The following is a 22942-nucleotide window of genomic DNA, read 5'->3' as shown; positions in this document are numbered from 1 at the left end:
AATTGCAGTGACACTGGCTCTGTCCCCGAGTGACACCTCCGGATGGCAGTGACCACGGAGAAAAAGGGTCCCAGGGGACTGGACCTTCTTGTGGGAAACTTCACAATTTTAAATGTTGTGAGGGCCAAACGAGACATGTTGGGGATCCCAGGAAATTTCTGAAGTCTACCCCCCACACTTGTAAAGGCGGGGAAATTGAGGGAGTTCCCGTCGCGGCTCAGCAGAAACAAATCTGACGAATATTCATGAGGACGCCGGTCCAATCCCTGGCCTGGCTCAGTGGGTTAAGGATCTGGCTTTGCCGTGAGCTATGGGGCAGGTCGCAGACTCAGCTCGGATCTGGTGGTGTTGTGGCTGTGGTGTAGGCTAGCAGCTACAGCTCCAATTAGACCCCTGGCCTGAGAACCTCCATATGTTGCAGATGTGGCTCTAAAAAGACAAGAGACAAAAAAAAAAAAAAAAGGGGAAATTGAGGCCCAAGGAGGTAGAGTGAATTGTCCAAGGTCCCCCAAAGTCAATATCAGAACTCCAGCTCCATCTCTTTCTGCCTCCTTTCACTGCCCTACTGCTCTGGAGCCAAATCTGAGATGGCTTCTTTTGGGGTCACGGAGCCTCAGACAGTTAAAGGACAGGGGAGCTGGATGGGGCCAAGGGATGCTGGGGGTGCAGTCCAACCCTCTCCTCCCCATGGGAAAATGAGACCTCCTCCCTGGGCCCCAGCAAAGGGGCGGGAGCATCTTTTCCTTAAAATTTTAAAAAATTGTGATAAAATGCATTTAACATAAAACTTACCCTCTTAGCCATGTTTAAGTGTAGAGTTCCATGGTATTAAGTCTGTTCATATTGTTAGGCAATCATCACCACCATCCATCCCCAGAACCCTTGTCACCTGGCAAAACTGGAACTCTGTACCCGTTAAACCATAACTCCCCAATCTCCTCTCTCCCCAGCCCCCAACAACCACCATCATACTTTCTGCCTCCATGAATTCAGCTGACTGGGTAGCCCAACAAGTGGAATTATACAACATTTGCCCTTTGAGACTGGCTTGTTCACTTAGCGTAGTTCTCTCAGAGTTCATTCGTGTCAGAATTTCCTTTCTTTATTTATTATTTATTTTTTATTTTTTTATTATTTTTTATAATGATTTTTTTTCCCATTATAGCTGATTTCCAGTGTTCTGTCAATTTTCTGCTGCACAGCAGGGTGACCCAGTCACACGTATATGTATACATTCTTTTTTCTCACATTATCATGCTCCATCAAAAATGACAAGACATAGTTCCCAGCGCTATACAGCAGGATTCCATTGTTTACCCATTCCAAAGGCTATAGTTTGCATCTATTATCCCCAAATTCCCAGTCCCTCCTACCCCCGCCCCACAACCACAAGTCTATTCTCCAAGTCCATGATTTTCTTTTCTGTGGAAAGGTTCATTTGTGCCGTATATTAGATTCCAGATATAAGTGATATCGTGTCGTATTTGTCTTTCTCTTTCTGACTTACTTCACTTAGTGTGAGAGTCTCTAGTTCCATCCATGTTGCTGCAAATGGCATTATTTTGTTCTTTTTTATAGCTGAGTAATATTCCATTGTATATATATATACCATATCTTCTTAATCCAATTGTCTGTCAATGGACATTTAGGTTGTTTCCATGTCTTGGCTATTGTGAATAGTGCTGCAATGAACATGCGGGTGCATGTGTCTTTTTCAGGGAAAATTTTGTCGAGGTATATGCCCAAGAGCAGGATTTCTGGGTCATATTGTCGTTCTATATTTAGTTTTCTGAGGTACCTCCATACTGTTCTCCATAGTGGTTGTACCAGCTCACATTCCCACCAACAGTGCAGGAGGGTTCCCTTTTCTCTACACCCTCTCCAGCATCTGTTATCTGTGGACTTATTAATGGATGGCCATTCTGACTGGTGTGAGGTGGCACCTCATAGTAGTTTTGATTTGCATTTCTCTCCTTCCTTTATTTTTTTTAAAAATTCATTTATTTATTTTAGGGCTGCAACTGCAGCATATGGAAGTTTCCAGGCTGGGGTTGAATCAAAGCTGCAGCTACCAGCCTGCACCACAGCCACGGCAACACTGGATTCGAGCCACATCTGTGACCTATGATGCAGTTTGCAGCAACGCTGGATATTTAACCCAATGAGTGAGGTGAGGGATCAAACCTGCATCCTCATGGGTACTAGTCTGGTTCTTAAGCCACTGAGCCACAATGGGAATTCTAGAATTTCCTTCCTTCCTTCCTTTTTTTTTTTTTTTTGTCTTTTTAGGGCCATACCCACAGCATATGGAAGTTCTTAGGCTAGGTTTTGAATCAGAGCTGTAGCTGCTGGCCTACACCACAGCAACACAGGATGCGAGCTGCATCACAGCTCACAGCAGTGCAATCCCTGAGCGAGGCCAGGGATTGAATCTGCGTCCTCATGGATACTAGTCAGATTTGTTACTACTGAGCCAGGACAGGAACTCCTCCTTCTTCTTCTTTTTGATTTTCAGGGCTGCACCCGTGTCATAGGGAGGTTCCCAGGCTACGGGTAGAATTGGATCTATAGCTGCCAGCCTACACCACAGCCATAGCAACGCAGGATCTGAGATGCGTCTGCGACCTACACCCACAGCTCATGGCAACACCAGATCCTTAACTCACTGAGCGATGCCAGGGATTGAACCTGCAACCTCATGGTTCCCAGTCAGATTTGTTTCCATTGCACCCCAGTGGGAACCCCCCCTTCCTTTTTAAGGCTGGAGAATATTCCGTGGTGTGTAGATGCCCCATTCTGCTCATCCATTGTCCACTGATGAATGCTTGGGTCGCCTTCACATTTTGGCCCTCGTGAATAACGCTGCTGTGAACAAGGTTGTACAAACACCTGTCTGAGTTGCTGCTTTCGATTCTTTTGGGTATATACCCAGAAGAGGATTTTCTGGGCCATATGGCAATTCTATTTTGAATTTCTTGAGGACCTGCCATACCGCTTTCTAGTAGCTGCCTCATTTTCCATTCCCACCAGCAAGGCATACGAGTTCCAGTTTCTCCACATCCTCGCTCAATGTGAGGTGAGACGGGCATCTTGTTTTGTGTCTGGAGGGTCTTCCTGAAGGAGACTTCTAGAACAGTTGATGGTTATCATGCAGGAGGGTCTTCCAGGTGGTATAGCACGGGGGCAGGGAGGGAGGCCAAACTCACCGGTTTTGTTGCTGTAGTTGCTTAGATTTAGCTGGGCTTTGAAAATTCATCACAGTAATAATCACCGAGTTTTCTAAGCATCTTTTTATTTCCACGTGACATAGATGCTTTCATGACTTAAAACTGTATTTAATGCGGTATATAGCATGCAGTAAGTGCTCAATAAATCTGAGCTGTTGTTACTAATATTTTTTTTTTTTTTTTTGTCTTTTGTCTTTTTTGTTGTTGTTGTTGTTGTTGCTATTTCTTGGGCCGCTCCCGCGGCATATGGAGGTTCCCAGGCTAGGGGTTGAATCGGAGCTGTAGCCACCGGCCTACGCCAGAGGCACAGCAACGCAGGATCCGAGCCGCGTCTGCAACCTACACCACAGCTCACGGCAACGCTGGATCGTTAACCCACTGAGCAAGGGCAGGGACCGAACCCGCAACCTCATGGTTCCTAGTCGGATACGTTAACCACTGCGCCACGACGGGAACTCCTGTTGTTACTAATATTAAGGAGACTTATGGTGGCCAGAGGCGGGGGGCTGACGGTGGGTGAAATGAGTGTTGGGAGTCAAAAGGTCCAAATTTCCAGATGTGAAATAAGTAAGTCCTGGGGATGTGATACACAGCATGGGGGCTGCTATGGTCCATAATACTGTGTTGCATATTTGAAAGTTGCTAAGGGAGTAGATCTTAAAAGTTCTCATTACTTGGGAGTTCCCTTTGTGGCTCAGTGGTTAATGAACCTGACTAGGGTCCATGAGGATGCGGTTCCAGCCCTGGCCTCGCTCAGTGATATAAGCATCTGGTGTTGCCCTGAGCTGTGGTGTGGGTCACAGACACGGCTTGGATCTGGTGTTGCTTTGGCTGTGGTGTAGGCTGGCAGCTGCAGCTCTGACTCTACACCTAGCCTGGAAACTTCCCTATGCTGCAGGTGTGACCCTAAAAAGCAAAAAAAAAAAGTTCTCATCATCTCATCACAAGAAAAAATATTGTAACTGTGTGTGGTGATAGATGTGTAACTAGACTTATTGTGGTGATTATTTTGCAGTATTTATAAATATCAAATCGTTGTGTCATATCCCTGAAATTAATACAGTGTTATATGTCAATTATAGGTCAACTGAAGAAAACCCCAACACGGAGTTCCCGTCGTGGCGCAGTGGTTAACAAATCCGACTAGGAACCATGAGGTTGCGGGTTCGGTCCCTGCCCTTGCTCAGTGGGTTAACGATCCGGCGTTGCCGTGAGCTGTGGTGTAGGTTGCAGACGCGGCTCGGATCCCGCGTTGCTGTGGCTCTGGCGTAGGCCGGTGGCTACAGCTCCGATTCAACCCCTAGCCTGGGAACCTCCATATGCCGCGGGAGCGGCCCAAGAAATAGCAACAACAACAACAAAAGACAAAAAGACAAAAGACAAAAAAAAAAAAAAAAAAAAAAAAAAAACAAAAAAAAAAACCCAACACTTTGGAGTTCCTGTTCTGGCTCAGCAGGAACGAACCCAACTAGTATTCATGAGGATGTGGGTTTGATCCCCGGCCCCGCTCAGTGGGTTAAGGATCCAGCATTACTGTGAGCTGTGGTATAGGTTGGCAGCTGCAGCTCAGATTCGACCCCTGGGAACTTCCAACTGCAGACATCAAAAAAAGATATCACCAAGGAAGGGTTTCGAAGGTCTGATGGTGATTTGGTGGGGGGCAGTTTGGACCCCCATCTCCCTGCCCCAGTGTCCGCTAGAAGCTGTCCCTGCTGGTTGGTTATTTTTGGCCGGCCTCACTCAGGGATCCCATCTGCCAACATCCATCAGCAGGAGTGAAGCCAGAGGAGAGGGCTCTGACCTGTGGAGGCCTGTCCCCAGGGCAGGGCTGACAAGCCCCTCACATCGGGTCTGGCCCATGTTCTCCCTGCCTTTCTTCCCACCGTGCCCCTGACCCACTTCACGCTCCCTCCCTCTTTTCTCCCCACCCCCAATCCCTCCCCGAAGTGAGGAGGGGGAGGTAAATATGTAAATTCATCAGCTGCAAAGCTCCTAGAGAGTGTGAACTTGAGAAACTGAGGTGAAGACCCGCCTGTATGTGAGAAAGGCAGTTGCTGCTGAGTGAGTTTGTGGGAAATCAGAGCTAAACTGGAGGGGGCTGGGGGGGGTGAGGGGGGGCATTCGTGTTATGAGCCAGGAGTACAATCAGGAACTTCCAAGGTCAGCAGAGGAAGTACTGGGATGTGCAAAAGGCCGGGGAGTCGTGGAGGAGTGAGCCTTTGTTCTGAAGGAGATCTGGGTTGAAGACCCAACTCGGACACCAACCATAGAGCCACTCTATTGACAGCCACTGCCCTTAAGACGGAATCCACGGTTCCGCAGTGGCCTGCAAGGCCCTGTCCCCACCTCTCTGATCTCCGTCCCCCTTCCCTCCCCCTGGTCTGCTCTGCTCCAGCCACACCAGTCTTTCCCTTCTGTTGCTCCAGCACCATGTTTGTTTCAAACACAGGGCCTTTGCACGTGCTGTTCCTCAGCCTGGAGCCCTCTACTGCCTGGCTTTGAACGTGGCTGGTTGCTTCTTAATCTATAGGCCCCACTCAGACGTCACTTTGTCACACCATACTCAATTAGTCTTGGCAGTCCTTTTGTTTTATTTCATTCATAGCTCTCATTCATAGTATTCTCTGAAATCATTTGTTCATTACGTTATTTTTTTTTCTTGCTTTTTTTTTTTCTTGGTCTTCTTAGGGCCACAACGGAGGCATATGGAGGTTTCCAGGCTAGGGGTCAAATCAGAGCTGTAGCTGCTGGCCTACACCACAGCCACAGCAACGCCAGATCCGAGCCAAATCTGCCACCTACACCACAGTTCACAGCAATGCCAGATCCTTAACCCACTGAGCAAGGCCTGGGATGGAAACTGCATCCTCGTGGATACCAGTCGGATTCGCTTCCGCTGCGCCATGCCAGGAACTCCCCATTACGTTATTTTCTAAGTGATCTGCTCCCTGCTGTTTTCCCAGTTCACCATGATGCGTATCTGCTGACTGAACAGATGAGCTATTTCGCTACTTTAGGCCTTGGCGTCCCCATCTGTGGGAGGGTGACGCAGAGCCCAGAGACTTCTCTAACCCTTGCAGAGCATAGGCTGTGAAGACCTAAGAAGATCAGGGGAATGTTGAGAAAAGCACAACCGAGAAGTCACTTGCAAAGAGCAAAGTGACCAGTCTGCAGGAGAAACTGCTCATTTTCCCACATGTCATTTGCTTTGCAAATGTTCTTCCCGCCCCCCAGCCCCTCAACACAGAATCTCACCTCCCTCCTTGCCCTGGAGGAAGTAACACTTTCTTAAGGAGATAAGACTATTGATTTTGTTTACTCTCATCTTCACCTGTGAGCGGGATGGTTCAATAGTTGTTACACTTTGGAGCCAAGTCCTGAAAACTAGGGCTTTAGCAGGAACCTGCTGGGTGACCTGGGTTCTACCACTTCCATCCCTTGTAGGTGAGAGCGGAAATGTTTAAAGCTTGGGTTCTCCCAGTGTGGTATTTAGGATAACAGACTCGTCAGGAGGGAGGAGAAACAATGCTGTCCCAAAGTGCCCCCTGGCACGGGCCTTGTATAGCATGTCCCCTTTAATAACATTCTGATTGGTCCCTGGTCTCCCTCTCAAAGCACTTTCCCTCCATTATCTCCTGGCGGCTCCCCGGTGGAGGTGGGGTAGCAGGCTTCATTCCAGCTTGGCGGAGAAGAAAATAGGAGAGAAGCAAGGCCTTGCTTGCTTATCCAAACCCATGTCCTACCACTCCCTCCTGTGGCTCTGCCTCAGGGCCTTTGCACTTGCTACACACACCCTCAACCTGGGCTCTTCTTTCCCTAGCTACCTCACTCCATTAGCTCTCTACTTAATGTCTCCAAGAGGCCTTCCCTGATGATGCTGTTCAAAATAACAGCTGCCCCCCTATTCCTAGGCTCTCACCTATCTTCACCTGTGAGTGGTGATGTCCTTCTGTTTTCTTTTTCTTCATGGCATTTCTTTTTCTTGTTCCTTTTTCCTTTTTTTTTTTTTGGTCTTTTTTTGGTCTTTTTTTGTCTTTTTAGGGCCACTCCCGCAATGCTGGAACCTTAACCCACTGAGCGAGGCCAGAGATTGAACCCGCAACCTCATGGTTCCCAGTCGGATTTGTTAACCACTGAGCCATGACAGGAACTCCTCTTCATGGCATTTCTTGACACTGGACATTAGATGATCTCTTTGCTTGTTTATTGTCTTTCTCCTCCCCCAGAATGTCAGCTCCATGAGAAGGGGATGTTTTTCTGTCTTATTTTGTGTCATCTCCCCAGTCCCCAGCAGGGGCCTGAAACAGCCTAAAAACTTACTAAATAATTGCTGAATTGAATTAATCTCCCTGGGGACACAGAGGTGGAAGTGACCTTGAAAGATAAATTTCATCTGTCCCTCTACCACCAGGCCGGATTTGGTGCCCTGTGTAGGTTTCTCTTCCATGGTTGTCTCTCAGCAGAAATCAAGATTCTTGAAGTCTCAAAAAAAAAAGAAAAAAAAGTGGTTTTGATCACGACCAAGATCTGCAAACTTTCTTTTGCTAACACTTTCTAGCTTTCTTACAGGGGCTGAGAGAAACAGGAACAAGGGCGAGATATTTAGATTATACGTTGCCGATGAATGATAGGGACAAACTGCTAAAAAGAGAGATTTGATTCCTTTTCGTACAGAACTGGGGGTTTCCAAGGTCATTCACTAGTCCTGGGTAATAACGGGTATGATAATCCTATAAACAATGATATTTTCAGAAGCGTGAATAGCTGGTGAAAAGTTACAGGACTTTTTATACCTCCTCACTAAGCCTCAAAAACAGCCCTGAAAGGTGGGTATCGCTCTTCTGATCTGTATTTTACAGGCAACGAAACTGAGGTTCTGGAACACAAAGCACAGGGTTAATTCGCCCAAGGTGCCAGATGCCAACGTAAGTGACACCTGAAAACCCCTTCGAGGAATGAAATTCTCTGAGGCTGAGAGGTTCAGAGTTAGGGCTCTGGAGCCAGACTACCCGGCTCTGTATTTGGGGGTGAGTTAATTAGCTGGCCTGGGCCTCTGTCTTGTCATCTGGAAAGTGGGGATGGTGACAATGTCGCCCCTGTCAATAACATTCACTGAGTTTAGTCTGGGAGAAGATTAGGACAGAGATTGGCACGCGGTATGTTCTTGGTATATGTTCATTTTATTATTATCCTCTTATACACTTCCTTTCTGCCTCTGTTTCTGTCTCTCTCTCACACACACCCCCACAGCCACCCCCCACACACACACCTGGTGGGCTTCCTGGAGGAAGAGTTCTGCCAGACAGCCAGGTGAATTCAGGACCTAAGGAAGGTCAGACTTACCTCTCCTCCCCTGGCAGGAAATTTCCCACTGAGAGGGGAGTGACAGCCTCTTGTGGCCTTTCCCATCCTCCCCCCACCGCCACTCTCACATCAGTCCCATACATAGGTCATGTGCTGTCCCTTGCCCCATGTGACTTAGCCTGGCAGCTGGACCAGATGGTGGGAGGAGAGTTGGAGATTAGCACTGTCAGGGGTTGCTCAGAGCAGCTGCCTGACTGCAAAGGTCGAGGTATTGGGTTTCCACCTTGCACTGCACCCTGGGAGGTAAGCATGGGACCCGTGGAGATCAGACTGGGGCTGCTCACCATCAGGGTTCAAGTTAGAATTAGTCTTTTCATGCATACACGCTAGAGTTTTTGAAGCATTTTCCCATCATCCGAGGTCTGTAGCCAGGCTTATTTCGATCATCCCCATGAAATGGGGCTTATTGAGGCTTGCTCGGTGCCACTCTGCCGGTGGAACTGGGGATCCAACAGAGGTTTGCAGAGTTTAAGCCCAGCATGCTTGCCAACGCCCTGCACAGACTGTCCTCAAACTGTGTGCAAGAGTGTATGTGCACACGCCTGTGAACACGGTGTACCGAGGGAGGAGGTGACCCAGCCACCCCGGAACTGCTTTTCTGGTGGTCTAAAGTCACATGTGGGCCTTGGAAACACACGGTGAGTCTTTTTATTTATGCATCATTATCATTTAGCTTTTTGCTTATTTTTTGGAAAAGGTATTCTATTCACATAGTTTAAAACACAAATGCCTGCAGGAGAATGTCACTCTCTGTCCCCCGACATCCATCCAACTCAGTTCCCGCCTCCAGAGGCACTCAGCCATACGTTTCTTCTGCCAGATTATTCTGCGCTTCTATAAGTCAACGTGAACCTAAATAACCCCTGGACATTTTTTGTACAAATTGTTGCATGCTCTTCTTACTGTTCTGCTCCTTGATTTGTTTGTTTAGTAATATGTCCTGGAGATTACTCCATGCCAGTTCATAAACAACTGCCTTGATAGCTTTCAAGGCCATGTGATGCTCTGTGGTAGGGATGCATCTATTCCACTGGTCCCTTGTTTGATTTTGTTTTTTTCTTTTTTGGCTGACCCGTACCATATGGAGTTCCTGGGCCGGGGATCAGATCCGAGCCACAGTTGTGACCTACACTGCAGCTAGGGAAATGCCAGATCCTTAAGCCACTGTGCAGGCCAGGAATCAAACCTGCGTCCCAGTGCTCCAGAGACGCCACCATCCCATTGTGCCAGAGTGGGAACTCCCTGACTGTCCCTGTGGATGGACTTCACATTTTTCCTGATACTTGCACTGACAGACTCACCTTGCACTTCGGTCCCTGGGTGCGTGGGGGGGAGAGATGCAGAGCCTTGCTACTCAAAATGTTCCAGGACCAGCATCTGGGCATCAACTGGGAGCTTCCTTAGAACTGCAGCATCGCAGGCCCCATCTGGATTTGCTGGATCAGAATCTGCATTTTCAAAAGATGTCCAGGGGATTCATATGCATATTAAAGTTTAAGAAGCAGTGGTCGGAAAGATAGGTTCCCAGAAGTGGAATTGCTGGGTCAAGAGATAGGTATATTTATAATTCTGACAGGTACAAATTGACATCTTCCGAGTTTGATTTGATACCTAGTCCCACCTGAAGGATTGGGGGAGGATTAAAAAAAATTCCATATCTAGTGCGGCAAACTATGGAGAGCAGCATTCATTGGGTCTTGGGTGGGCCTGGAATCTGCTTTGTACACTGTCTGGGTGATTCTTTTTTCTTTCTTTTTTTTTTGCTTTTTAGGGCTGTATGTGCAGTATATGAAAGTTCCCAGGCTAGGGACTGAACAGGAGATACAGCTGCAGGCCACAGCCACAGCAACTTGGGATCTGAGCTGCTTCTGCAACCCCCACCACAGCTCACGGCAACACCGGATCCTTAACCCACTGAGTGAGGCCAGGAATGGAACTTGCATCCTCACAGAGACAACACCAGGCCATTAACCCATTGAGCCGTAATGAGAACGCTGCTCTAATGACCTTTGAACTCTCCATCCAGGGTTGGCAAACACAAGGGTCCACAAGGGTCAGATATATAGAACTCATAACTGAGTGTGTCAGTTTATAGTAGGTTTAGTTTCCACCGACATCGAAGTAAAAACACATTTAGAACAGGTGCGAACCAAGCAAAACATATTTGGGCTGAAATTGGGCCCTCAGTCCATGAGGTTGTGACCTTTGGTGCTCTCGAAATGACCTTAAAAACAAATCTGTTTTGGCAGATAGTCTCATACTGCTTGGTGAGGGCTCAGATGTGCTTTCTCCATGCAGTGTTGGAGGTCTTCACGATCTAGGCTCCCACTTTACAGATGAGAAAACTGAGTGCAGAGGATAGAAGGGGCGGCCCCGGTTCCTGCAGAAAATTCTAACCAGTATTTACTGACTACCAGGCGACACACTTGATGCTGGGTTATTTCAGCCTGCAGGTCCTTGAGGAGAGAGGGGACAAAGACAGAGGAAGTAGTGGCCAGTGAGTGTGCAATCTGCAGTGATGTGAGTGGGTTCCCAGGGCCAAAGGGGGACCAGGAACGAGAGAGGGTTTCAGAGAGGAGCTAAGAAGGCTGAGACAGACGTTGGTGGTTTTTGGTTGTTGTTCATCTCAAGAAGGGATTGAGACCAGGGTGGGCAAACGTTTCCTGTAAAGGACCAGATAAAATATTTTAGGCTTTGCAGGCCACACAGTCTCTGTCGTGCCTCTCAGCTCTGCCGTTCTGTTCGTTGTAGCACAAAAGCAGCCACAGATGACAGGTAAACGGATGGGCGTGGCTGTCCGCCAATACAAGTTTATTTCTGGACACTGAAATTTGAATTTCATGTAATTTTCACATGTCACGAAATAGTCTTCTTCTTCTTTCTTTCTTTTTTTTTTTTTCGCCCAGCCATTTAAAAATGTAAGAACCATTCTTAGCTCACAAGCTGTACAAAGACAGGCAGTGGGCTGGATTTGGCTGGTGGCTGGATTTTTGTCGACCCCTGATTTAGTAGATGAGGAGGAGCTGGTCAGGCAGATGGAAGAAGAATGTTCCAGAAAGTGAGGTTGAAAGGTATGGGGACAGGGAGGGAAAGATGTATCACAAAAGAGGGGACCAAAATGCTGCTTTTGGCTCCTCACCCTGTCTTCTGTCACCTGCCCAGGGGACAAAAGTGCCAAGTGAAGCGAGCTGGGCCTCTTCCCATCTAGCTCCTGACCATTGTTGCCAAATTCTTCTGATTGGTTTTTTTTTTTTTTTTCATGTTTTAAAGTTTTATTGAAGAATAGTTGATATACAGTGTTTGTTTGTTTGTCTTTTTAGGGCCGTACCCGTGGCGTTTGGAGGCTCCCAGGCTAGTGTTCGAATCAGAGCTATAGCCACTGGCCTACACCACAGCCACAGGAATGGGGGATCCAAGCCACGTCTTCGAACTACACCACAGCTCACAGCAATGCCAGAGCCTTAATCCATTGAGTGAGGCCAGGGATCAAACCTGTGTCCTCATGGATACTAGTCAAATTCGTTTCCACTGAGCCACGACGGGAACTCCTTGATTTACAAGGTTGTGATAATTTCTGCCGTACAGCAAAGTGATTCAGTTATATGTATACACGCATCCATTCTTTTTCAGATTCTTTCCCCATATAGATTATCACGGAATGTTGGGTAGAGCTCCCTGTGCTCTATAGCAGGTCCCTGTTGGCCCGTCAATCCATATACCACAAATTCTTCTGATCCTTAAGAGAAGTTGGAAATGCATTTATTGCACAGATGTTTTTGGAGTTCTTACTATGTGCCTTGATGGTTCCAGGCGCTGGAGAGCCCATGGAGGGCAAAGCAACTTGAAGACACTGCTTGGAAACTAATCGGGGACAAATGTGAACAAAATGGGCTATGTAGCATGGTAGGTGGCAGTAGATGCTATGGAGAAGCATGATGCAGGGCAGGGGGCAGCAGTGTCAGGAGCGGTGGGAACTTTTAGGTGGGGTCGCAGGGAAACGTCTGAGGTTCAAGCAAAGGCTAGAAAGATTCACAGAATGAGCTGTGGGGTACCCTCCCTCCAGGAAAGGAGCAGTCCAGGTGGAGAGAGAAGCAAATTCTAAGGTCCTAAGGAGGGAGCCTGCCTGGAATGTTCTGGAGGGACTGTGTTGGCCGGAGCAGAGGGAGTGAGTGGGAGAGTTAAAGGAGTTGAAGGCAGAGAGGTAATGAGGGCAGACCATGCAGGATTTTAGGGTCTCTAGGAGGATTTTAGCTGTTGCTCTAAGTAGGTGGGAGCCATGGAGGGTTCTAAGCAGAGGAGAGAGAGGACCAGACGTAGGGCCTCACCGTATCCCTCTGGCTGCCCGCCTGTGGAGAATGGAGGCAGATGGGTGAGAATGGAGGTGGCGAGGTTACCATACTCTGAATATTTGCATTTTGAAAGTGGAGCTCTAGAGTTTGCTGATGTTTAGGATATAGGGTGTGAGAGATTTAGATTTTATTGTGAAAACTTGCTATATATCATTGAGGGCAACCAAGTCAATATATAAAATATCTCTGTCCGGGCCACTAAAGCCTTCTGTGGGCTAATGCTTTGCAGTGTATCTTCTAAACCAGGCCTGTCTCTCATCTTTTATTTTATTTTATTTTATATTTATTTATTTATTTATTTCAGGGCCGTGCCTTCGGCTTATAGAAATTCCCCAGCTATGGGTTGAATTGGAGCTACAGCTGCCGGCCTATACCACAGCCTCAGCAACAGCCATATCCGAGCTGCATCTGTGACCTACAGGCCCTGAATATACACCAGAGCTCATGGCAACGCCAGATCCTTAACTCACTCTATGGGGCCAGGAATTGAACCTGCATCCTCATGGATACTAGTCTGGTTCGTTACCGTTGAGCTACAACAGGAACTCCTGTCTCCCATGTTTTAAATCTTTCAGCATGATTTTGCCTTTTTCATGGTCCTGTGTCCTTTTCCAAACTAAACTGGAATCCACACTTAGTCAAGGGAGGGGACCGTGCTTTTTATTTCTTGGTGTCTTGCAATGAAATGAGTGAATATGGAGGCAGGTGAGTAAAGGGGCCTTTCCCTCCCCATGGTTATCTGTTCAATAGAAATTCATGGAACATCTAACCACAGCAGGAACTTTCTGAGAGGGTCAGGCCCTGAATATACAGCCCTGGCTCTGTTCCTCTCTGACCCTACAGTCACAGCTCTTAGAAATGATCTCCCCCCGCCCCCGAATCTGCTCAGATCTCCTATCCTTAAAAACCCAAACACATTTCTCCCTTTCCAGATACAGTCCAGTCTGGCCAGATTCCTCCAAAAGGCATCGGTGCTCCTGACCGGCTGGCCTCTGCCCCAGCGTCCCTTCCAGAGGTCAGCTGACTCCCCTGCCCTCCTGACCCTAGCTGACACGCCCTGACCTCCTGAACCCAGCTGACCTCCCCTGCCCCCCTCCAGTTGATACCCCCTGACCCCCTGAGCCCAGCTGACCTCTCCTGCCCTCCTGACCCCAGCTGACCTCCCCTGACCTCCTCCCCAGCTGACACCCCATGACCTCCTGACCCCAGTTGACCTCCCCTGCCCCCCTCCAGCTGACACGCCCTGACCTCCTGACCCCAGCTGACCTCCCCTGACCTCCTCCCCAGCTGACACCCCTGATCCCCTGAGTCCAGCTGACCTCTCCTGCCCTCCTGACCCCAGCTGACCTCCCCTGACCTCCTCCCCAGCTGACACCCCATGACCTCCTGACCCCAGTTGACCTCCCCTGCCCCCCCTCCAGTTGACACGCCCTGACCTCCTGACCCCAGCTGACCTCCCCTGACCTCCTCCCCAGCTGACACCCCTGACCCCCTGAGTCCAGCTGACCTCTCCTGCCCTCCTGACCCCAGCTGACCTCCCCTGACCTCCTCCCCAGCTGACACCCCCTGACCTCCTGACCCCAGTTGACCTCCCCTGCCCCCTCCAGCTGACACCTCCTGACCCCAGCTGACCTCCCCTGACCTCCTGACCCCAGCTGACCTCTCCTGCCCTCCTGACCCCTGCTGACCTCCCCTGACCTCCTGACCCCTGCTGACCTCCTCCCTAGCTGACCTCCCCTGACCTCCTCCCAGCTGACTTCCCCTGACCTCCTGGATTCATAACCCACTGAGCCACACTGGGAACTCCGCAGGTGTTCTTTTAAACACAAACACACGTTGGTTGTTAAATAGCAACAGCATAGGACACTTACTGAATATTTAATAAGTGCCCATCCCTGCTCTAAGCGCTTTACATACATGTTAATTCTCACAACAACCCTTGGAGGTGGCTATGATTATTCTTCCCATTTCTCAGATGGGACACTGAGGCACGGAGAGGATGAATAACCTGTCTGAGGTCATACAGCTTGACGGTGGCAGAGCCTTAACTTGGACCCAGGGTGTCTGACCCTCTGGTACCACTTTGATTCTACCTTCTACCACCACCCCATCTGGCCAAATAATAGAAATTCTATCCATTTACCATTAATTTTCCCTCATGTCTCAAGCGGACAATGTGTTCATCTCCTTAGAGTATCTGGTGGTAGAAATCCCACCCCTCTGGCTAATTTTACTAAAATTTACCCTTCGTAGAGCCTCCAATCCACCCGTTTCCTTCTGGCTACCGCTCTATCGCCCAAGGGGGCAAGCATAAGATGTTTATGCAGCAGTGCTCCTAATAATGAAAAATCAGAAGCAACCTAAGTGTCCTTTCCTAGGGGAATGAAAAAGAAAATTTGCATATCCTATTACAGAATGGCATGCACCAGGTTAAGGAAGGAAATAGATTTGTAAGGGCTGACAGAGAAAGCTCTATGACTTATAGAGGGGGAAAAAGGGAGTTCCAGAACAATACTGACAGTATCCTTGCATTCCATAAATATTCATGGAGCACCAGCCTTCATGGAGCATCACTGATCAAGGCACTGGGAATACAGCAGTGACCACAACAAACTCCCTACCCTGGCTGAGCTAACATCCTATCTAGGGGGGAGGGTAGAGGCAGGGAATAAACTGTATGTCGGGGTGATAAATACAAGGAAGAAATACACAATGGGAGAAGGTTTCCCATTTTTGCAAAAAGAATCGCCGCGGAACAATACCGTGTGTTTTCTATGGGTACTCATTTATGTTTAAAAGGGCACAGGAAAAGGTCTGCAAAGAAGCACCCCAACCTGCTGACTGTGTTATTCTGGGGTGTGTGGTGGATGCCCAGCGATTGGCCAAAGGCCCTTTAGCGATATGGAAGAATGTAGCCATGTGTTATTTGTATCATGAAAAGAGCATTAACTGGAACCCTCATCCCATTGCTGGTGGAAATATAAAATGGTACAACCACTTTGGAAAGCTGGGGACAATTTCTGATAAAAGCTAAGCATGTGACTCAGCAATTCCACTCCTAAGTATTTGTGTAAGAAAAGGAAAAGCTGTGTCCACACAGAGACGTGACCACCAATGTTGACAGCGGCCTTGTTCATAACAGCCCTAAAGCAGAGACAACACAAAAGACCATCACTGCGTGGCTAGGCGAACACTCTGTACATTCACAGACTGGAACACGACTCAGGAATAAAAAGGAACAAGCCATTGATACGTGAACGGGTCTAAGAGCATCATGCTGAGTGAAAGAAGCCAGGCACAAAAAAGCACATACCATATGATTCCAATTATCCGACAGGCAAAACTAATCTACGGTGATAGAAATCAGAAGGATGGTTGTCTGTGGGGGTTGTGCATTGACTGGAGGGGACCTGAGGGAACTTTCTGGGATGACAGGAATGTTCTAGATCTTGATGGGGGGGGGTGTACATGGGGTAGGAATTTGTCAAAATTTATCGAATGATTCATTTCAGATCTATGCACTTCATTGTAAAGAATTTCATCTTAATCATAGAATAACCACCAAAGCCTAGAGAGGAATACCGTGACGTGTTAAGAGTATTTACTTTTCAATGGTGAAAATTAGGTGATTTTCATTTTCTTCATATGCTCATCTGGGGTTTTCCAAAGTTCCAGCAATGCACATTTTTATTCCTTCAGTGACTGGGAAAAAAAAGTAAAGGACGTGGCCTATACATTTACATAAAAAAAGAACATATGCCTCTTTTGTGCATATTTTATTTGTTTAGTCATTTTTTCTTAAGAAGGAAAGGAAGAGGGAGGAGGGCGAGAATAGGAATCCTCTCAGTCCTTTTACTGTCAAAAAAATTAACTGGAAACCCGCAATATTCAGTTCTGAATTCTGTGGAAAATGAAAATAATTCAGGACAACAGATTGTGCAATCAAGAAGCTTACAAGTGTGCTGAGCAGGTGGGGAATCCTCTCTGCCTCTAAAAAGAACATTGAAGGAGTTCCCGTTGCGGCTCAGTGGTTAATGAACCCAACTGGCATCCATGAGAATGTGGGTTCGTTCCCTGGCCCCTCTCAGTGGGTTAAGGTTCCAGTGTTGCTATGAGCTGTGGTGTCGGTCGCAGACACAGCTCGGATCTGGTGTTGCTGTGGCTGTGGCGTAGGCTGGCAGCTGTAGCTCCAGTTGGACCCCTAGCCTGGGAACGTCCATACATTGTGGATGCAGCCCTAAAAAAGCAAAAAATAAATAAATAAGTACATAAATAAAAAGAGCATTGAAAAAGGCACCCTCCTCCTTGAAGCCTTCCTTGATTTCTCCTTCAAACCTCTGCCTCTACAGGACTCATCTTACCCCCACCTTGTCCACAGAGGATAGGGTGCTTTCCTTTTCTCTGAATCCCCAGAGCCTGGCACTGGGTGTTTTGTACAAGGTGAGTTCTCTGCTCAGGCTCTGTGCACTTCATTTTTTTAGAAAGCCCCAGAGCAGACCCCAGTCGTGGGTAGGTCCCTAGCTTTTCACACTTTCACTGTGTGAAATGGGCACTGTGTAGATGAGGAACTGAGAGGTTGACCTTCTAGCCCCTGGGGGTTGGGAATAGATACTCAGGGGACTCCCAGACGCTTTGCAGAAACTCCTGCCTTGCCTTTAAAGGTCAAGCTGGTCACCTCGGGCTTGCTTTCTGCCCCATTCTGGTTTCCTTGGCCTCCGGTGAGAGGCATGGGTGGGTGGAGGCCGTGCCCCTCATTAGACAGCAGTGTCAAGCGCACATCTTGCTCTGCTCCAGCCCCTCTGCCTCCCAGGAGCTCAGGCTCACAGCAGAGCTGGGACCCAGCAAGTTTGCCCGCGCTGTCTTTGGCTGGCGACTGGGCCACTAGCATTGTTTTCTGTCTCTGGCAACACAATAGAAGTTTTGCAGAGGCTCAGGGAGCGTCTGCAAAGTGCTCTCCTCCTAGAGCGAGGCACTGTGCCGGGCTTTTTGGCGGCTTTTTATCTTTGGATCCAGGCGAAGCTGGGCAGGGGCAGGGGCAGGGGCAGGGGCAGGACAAGACCAAGGCTGGAGACAGTTATAGCTGCCTCGGGCTGTTCTCCAAAGGGGAGGTGGTCATGTGAGAGGAACAAGATGCCGAGGTGTCGCAGCACAACGGGGCTCTGGGTGGGGTGGGGGTGGGGAGAGCTCTCCATAAAGAGGGCAGGGAGCACCAGGAGCCGGTGACCTGTCTTCCCGCCAGAGCCCTTGATGCAAGTCCTGCTGGGGAAGGGAATCTGAAGGCGCAGACCGGATACTATGCACATCACCAGAAGCTTCTTTTTATCTTGATGTTATATTCCTGATCTTCTGTCTCCAGTACTACCAGTCAGGCCCAAGCCAGCCAGCCCCCTCTCACCATATACAAGATAGCCTCCAGCGGGGCTCCCTGTTTCCTATAGTCCAAGCTAGGATTTACTCACTGTGTAACCCTGTGCAAGTCACTTTACTTCCCCGTGCCTCAGTTTCTTCATCTATAAAATGGCACCATAGTCATGCTCATTATTATAAGGACATAATGAGTTAATATGTGGACATTGCTCAGAACAATGCCTGGCACACAGTCGGTATTACAAAAGGGTTGGTTATGGTCATTTTGTTATTATTATTCTAATTATAGGCTATTTGCACTCAACAGTGTGACCATTTAAAAACCTGAATCAGGAGTTCCTGTGGTGACGCAGTGGAAACAAATCTGACTGGGAACTATGAGGCTGCGGGTTTGATCCCTGGCCTCACTCAATGGGTTGAGGATCTGGCGTTGCTGTGAGCTGTGGTGTAGGTCACAGACGTGGCTTGGATCTGGTGTTGCTGTGGCTCTGGCGTAGGCTGGTGGCTATAGCTCCAATTAGACCCCTAGCCTGGGAACCTCCATATGCTGCGAGTGCGGCCCTAAAAAGGACAAACAAACAAACAAACAAAAACACAAAAAAACAAACCTGAGTCAGCTCATAGCACAGCCTTGTTTAAATCCCTCCCCTGGCTGCCCACTGTGCTTAGCACAAAAACTGTGCATCTTCTGTCTCCACGTAGCTAATCTGACTTCCTCTCCTACTGTTCTTCTCACTACTCATTGTTCCCACCCTACTGGCTCCTTGCTGCCCTTGGAATGTTCCAAGTGTGATCCAGCCTCAGGGCCTTTGCACTTGCCATTTTCCCCTGCCTAGGAAGCTCTTCTTGCACTTTGCCGAACTGGTTCTGGCTCAGCATTCAGATCACAACTTAATAAGAGAGTCTTCCCAAATCACCCGATCTAGGTATATGCCTTCCTGTATTTCTCTGTGAAAATACCTAATTTATTTCTTAGCTATTGTTGGCTATGTGCTTACTTGTTTAATATCTCTCTCCCCTGATTAGAATCTAAACTTCACAAGGGATGAGACTTTGTCTTATTCACTATTTCTCCCCCTGCATCTAGCATAATACCTAGTTGATAGTCATGGCTCACTTAATATGATTTAGTTAAATGAATGAATGCAGAAATGAGACAAGGACTCTAGGGTTAGAGTAGATGGAGGTGTCATCCATCCAGGGGAGAGTGGATAAGGTCTTTTGGGGAACGTGGCAGATAAGTGGTTCAAGGTGGGACATGTTTTTGAGATGCCTCTGGGATTGCTTGGAAAGATGCTCACTGTGCATCTCACACATGGGTCTAGAGTGACCCTAGAGCTATGTTGCTGGACGTTTCACTACCTATGGGCCATATCCATCAGGATAATTTTTTCTACAATTGAGTGAAGATCCAACTCAAGTGGTGTAAGCAGTGTGTCCTGAGGTAGCGCAGTTCCAGGGTTGGTTAATTCAGTGGCTCAACAGCAGCATCTAGGGTGATGGCAGTCTCTCCTTGTGGGTCCAAGATGGCTGCCATGGCTCTGGACCTGGAGTCTTCACGCAACATCCACAGGTCAGAAGAGCAGAAGAGATCCTTTTCCTAAGTCATGTTCTGAGAGAGAAAAATGTGAAGACCTCAGCCTTACGGCATTAAGTCTAGTTGGCTACCAATGTGTCACACCTCTTTTCTTCATGATTGGTTAAGACTCCTTAAGATTTACCTATTATAGGTGGGAAGGGTTAATTCTCTCCAGAGGCCTATGGTGGCCAAACTTGGAATTTTGATAGCAAGACCAGGGAAAATGGTTATTGTTTGCAAAAAGTGGTGTCTTCAGTCTTTAGAAGGTGAGGATTGAGAATACTCCCGTTACCAGAGAAAGCCAGAAGGAAGTGGTAATGCAAGAGAATGGGGGGCAGGTGGACAGGGCACCCCTAGCTTTTACCGCAAAGAAGCTGTTTTAAGAAGGAGGGAGCTGTCATTGTGCTGAGTGCTACTGAATAATTGAGTAAGACAAGGATGGAGAAATAGGCATTAGATTTGGTCATAGCGGTCCAAATTCCCGGCCTTGATGAGAACAGAGACTGATGAATGTCTCTGGAATTCAAGTCTGCATGTCCAGGGCTGCTGTCCAGCTCCATGCTTCACCGTTGCTTTTTTGGATTCTTAGGATAGCTTCCTCACTGATTCCTCAGTCTGGAGAAGACTGGTACCATATTACCGAGATCTTTCCATGCCAAGCTGAGCAAATCATAATTACGTCAGGCAGTGGTAGTGAGTCACTGAAGGTGCTGGAGCAAGGGAATAACTGGATCATGGCTGCTCTTTATGGAGGTTAACCCAAAAGAGTGGTACAGGATGGAATGGAGGCTGGCGAGACTGGAGGTAGAGGAAGCCTCCCTAGTCCTGTGTTTTTGCCTGCCCAGCATCCATTCCCCTTCTTCTGGTGCTAGGGCCCTAGCTGCCCTTTGGAAACATCCCCTCCCCACTCTCAGTCCACAAAGTTCAGGTGGGAAACCCCTCTACATCCTCTCTAGTGGAAGACACATGTCCCAGGCCTGGCTGTTCAGAGTCAATGACTGGGTATATGACCCAATCCAGGCTAATCAGACAGCCTTATGTGTTGGACTTTTGGGAAAGAGGCAGTCTCTTTCTTTGAGCACCTGGGTCCAGCTATGCCTGAAGGTAGTGTAGGCATTTTACTTCATGAGCCAATACATTCCCTGTTTTTCTCGAACTAGTTGGAGTTGAATTTCTACCACTCCACTTGTATCTTAAGGGACCTTAAATAACACAGTAGTATTATACAGTAAAAATACCATAACAAGGGGATTTGAGAGATGAGAATTCTGGATATGGACAAAGAGAGAGTCAAGGTTGATTTTGGAGATCTCTTCCTGAAAGGATGGTATAGGCAAGTTTGGTAAAACATTCATTCATCCACTCTTTTATTCAACTCCTGTGTTTTGAGTACCTACGCAGTGCCAGGCTCTGTTCTAGACCCTGGAGATAGAACAGTGAGCAAAACAGATAAAAACCTTGTCTGAACTAAAAATAGAGTTGCCAGGTGATCCAGCAAATTCACTCCTGGGCATATATCCAGACGAAACTACAATTTGAAAAGATACATGCACACCCCCGCCCATGTTCATTGCATCATGATTCACAATAGCCAAGACATGGAAACAACCTAAAAGTCCATTGACAGACAAATGGATAAAGAAGGTGTGGTGTGTATATATAAATGGACTATTATTCAGCCATTAAAAAGAATGAAATAACGCCACTCATAGCAACATGGATGGACCTAGAGATTATGATAGTAAGTGAAGTAAATCAGAAAGAGAAAGGCAAGAACCATACGCTATCACTTATATGAAGAATCTGAACTATGACACAAACGAACATATCTATGAAATAAAAACAGACTCACAGATATAGAGAACAGACTTGTGGTTGCCAAGCAGGGAAGGAGTTGGGGAGAGAAGGACTAGGAGCTTGGGATTAGCAGAAGGAAACTAGTATATATAGGATGGATAAAGAACAAGTTCCTACCGTACCGCACGGTGAAGTATATTCAATATCTTGAGATAAACCATAATGGAAAAGAATAGGAAAAAGCATATGTATATGTATGACTGAGTCATTTTGCAGTACAGAAGAAATTAACACAACTATACTTCAATACAATTAAAATTTAAAAAACCCTTGCCTGTACACAGTTTAGTGGCTCAGGAAACCATGAGGTTGCAGGTTCGATCCCTGGCCTCTCTCAGAAGGTTAAGGATCTGGTGTTGCCATGAGCCATGGTGTAGGTTGCAGACATGGCTCGGATCTGGTGTTGCTGTGGCTGTTGTGTAGGCCGGCAGCAACAGCTCCGATTAGACCTCTAGCCTGGGAACCTCCATGTGCCGTGGGTGCATCCATAAAAAGACAAAAGACAAAACGAAAGAACAATTATTCTGTTACTATGATTACCAGTATCATCCCCATTTATAGACGTGAAAATTGAGGCTCTGAGACATGAAACCACACTGCCAGTGAGGGGCCGCATGGAGATCTAATTTCCTTTCTTTATGATTTCCTAACTGGCTCTGTCTACCCCACCGGGCTGGAGAGAGCGAGAGCACACCCATGTGCAGATGACTTCACACTCCAGAAAGAACAAATTGATTGAGAGGAGCAGAACAGGAACTTTCTACATAAAGCCTGCAGGAATTCACTGTAGGATAGACATGTGGTCAGAAGTTGGAGAGATCTGATTCACCAATCATGGTGGTTTTAGAGCTGGAAAAATGTTTTGTTGAGATCAGATTGATCAAGAAGGCTTTCTGAAGTTTCCAGTGTGGCACAGTGAGTTAAGAATCTGACCATGGAAGCTTGGGTCTCTGTGGAGGTGCGTGTTCGATCCCCGGCCGGGAACTTCCATGTGCCATTAGAAGAAGAAAAGGAAGAGGAAGGAGAAGGAGGAGAAGAAGAGGAAGAAGAGGAAGAAGAGGAGGAGGAGGAGGAAGAGGAAGAGGAAGAAGAGAAGGCGGCTTTCTGAAAGGAGAGGGGTACTGTGGCAAGATCTCAAAACAAGGGAAGGGAACGGGTAGGAAAATGTTTAAGGCTGTGGCTGCCTCTGTACTCCATGT

At 47.7% G+C, this 22942-nt stretch overlaps 1 long non-coding RNA gene across 1 annotated transcript; it reads left to right on the top strand.

Moving 5' to 3' along the window:
* The first annotated feature begins 8775 nt into the window (after window positions 1-8775).
* LOC110257465 (uncharacterized) lies at window positions 8776-14273 on the top strand. Its single transcript, XR_002340083.2, has 3 exons — window positions 8776-9229; window positions 12402-12494; window positions 13245-14273. It is a non-coding gene; the product is annotated as an uncharacterized LOC110257465 (long non-coding RNA).
* Window positions 14274-22942: the final 8669 nt, after the last annotated feature.

Source organism: Sus scrofa, chromosome 17 (assembly GCF_054392235.1).
Source record: "Sus scrofa isolate SSC_HxYL_T2T_F1_AM1 chromosome 17, Sscrofa_HxYL_maternal_Yorkshire_Landrace_v2.0, whole genome shotgun sequence".
In the NCBI taxonomy this organism is placed as follows: Eukaryota; Metazoa; Chordata; class Mammalia; order Artiodactyla; family Suidae; genus Sus; species Sus scrofa.
Note: the sequence above shows the minus strand (reverse complement) of the source record. Positions and strands in the feature narration are given on the sequence as shown.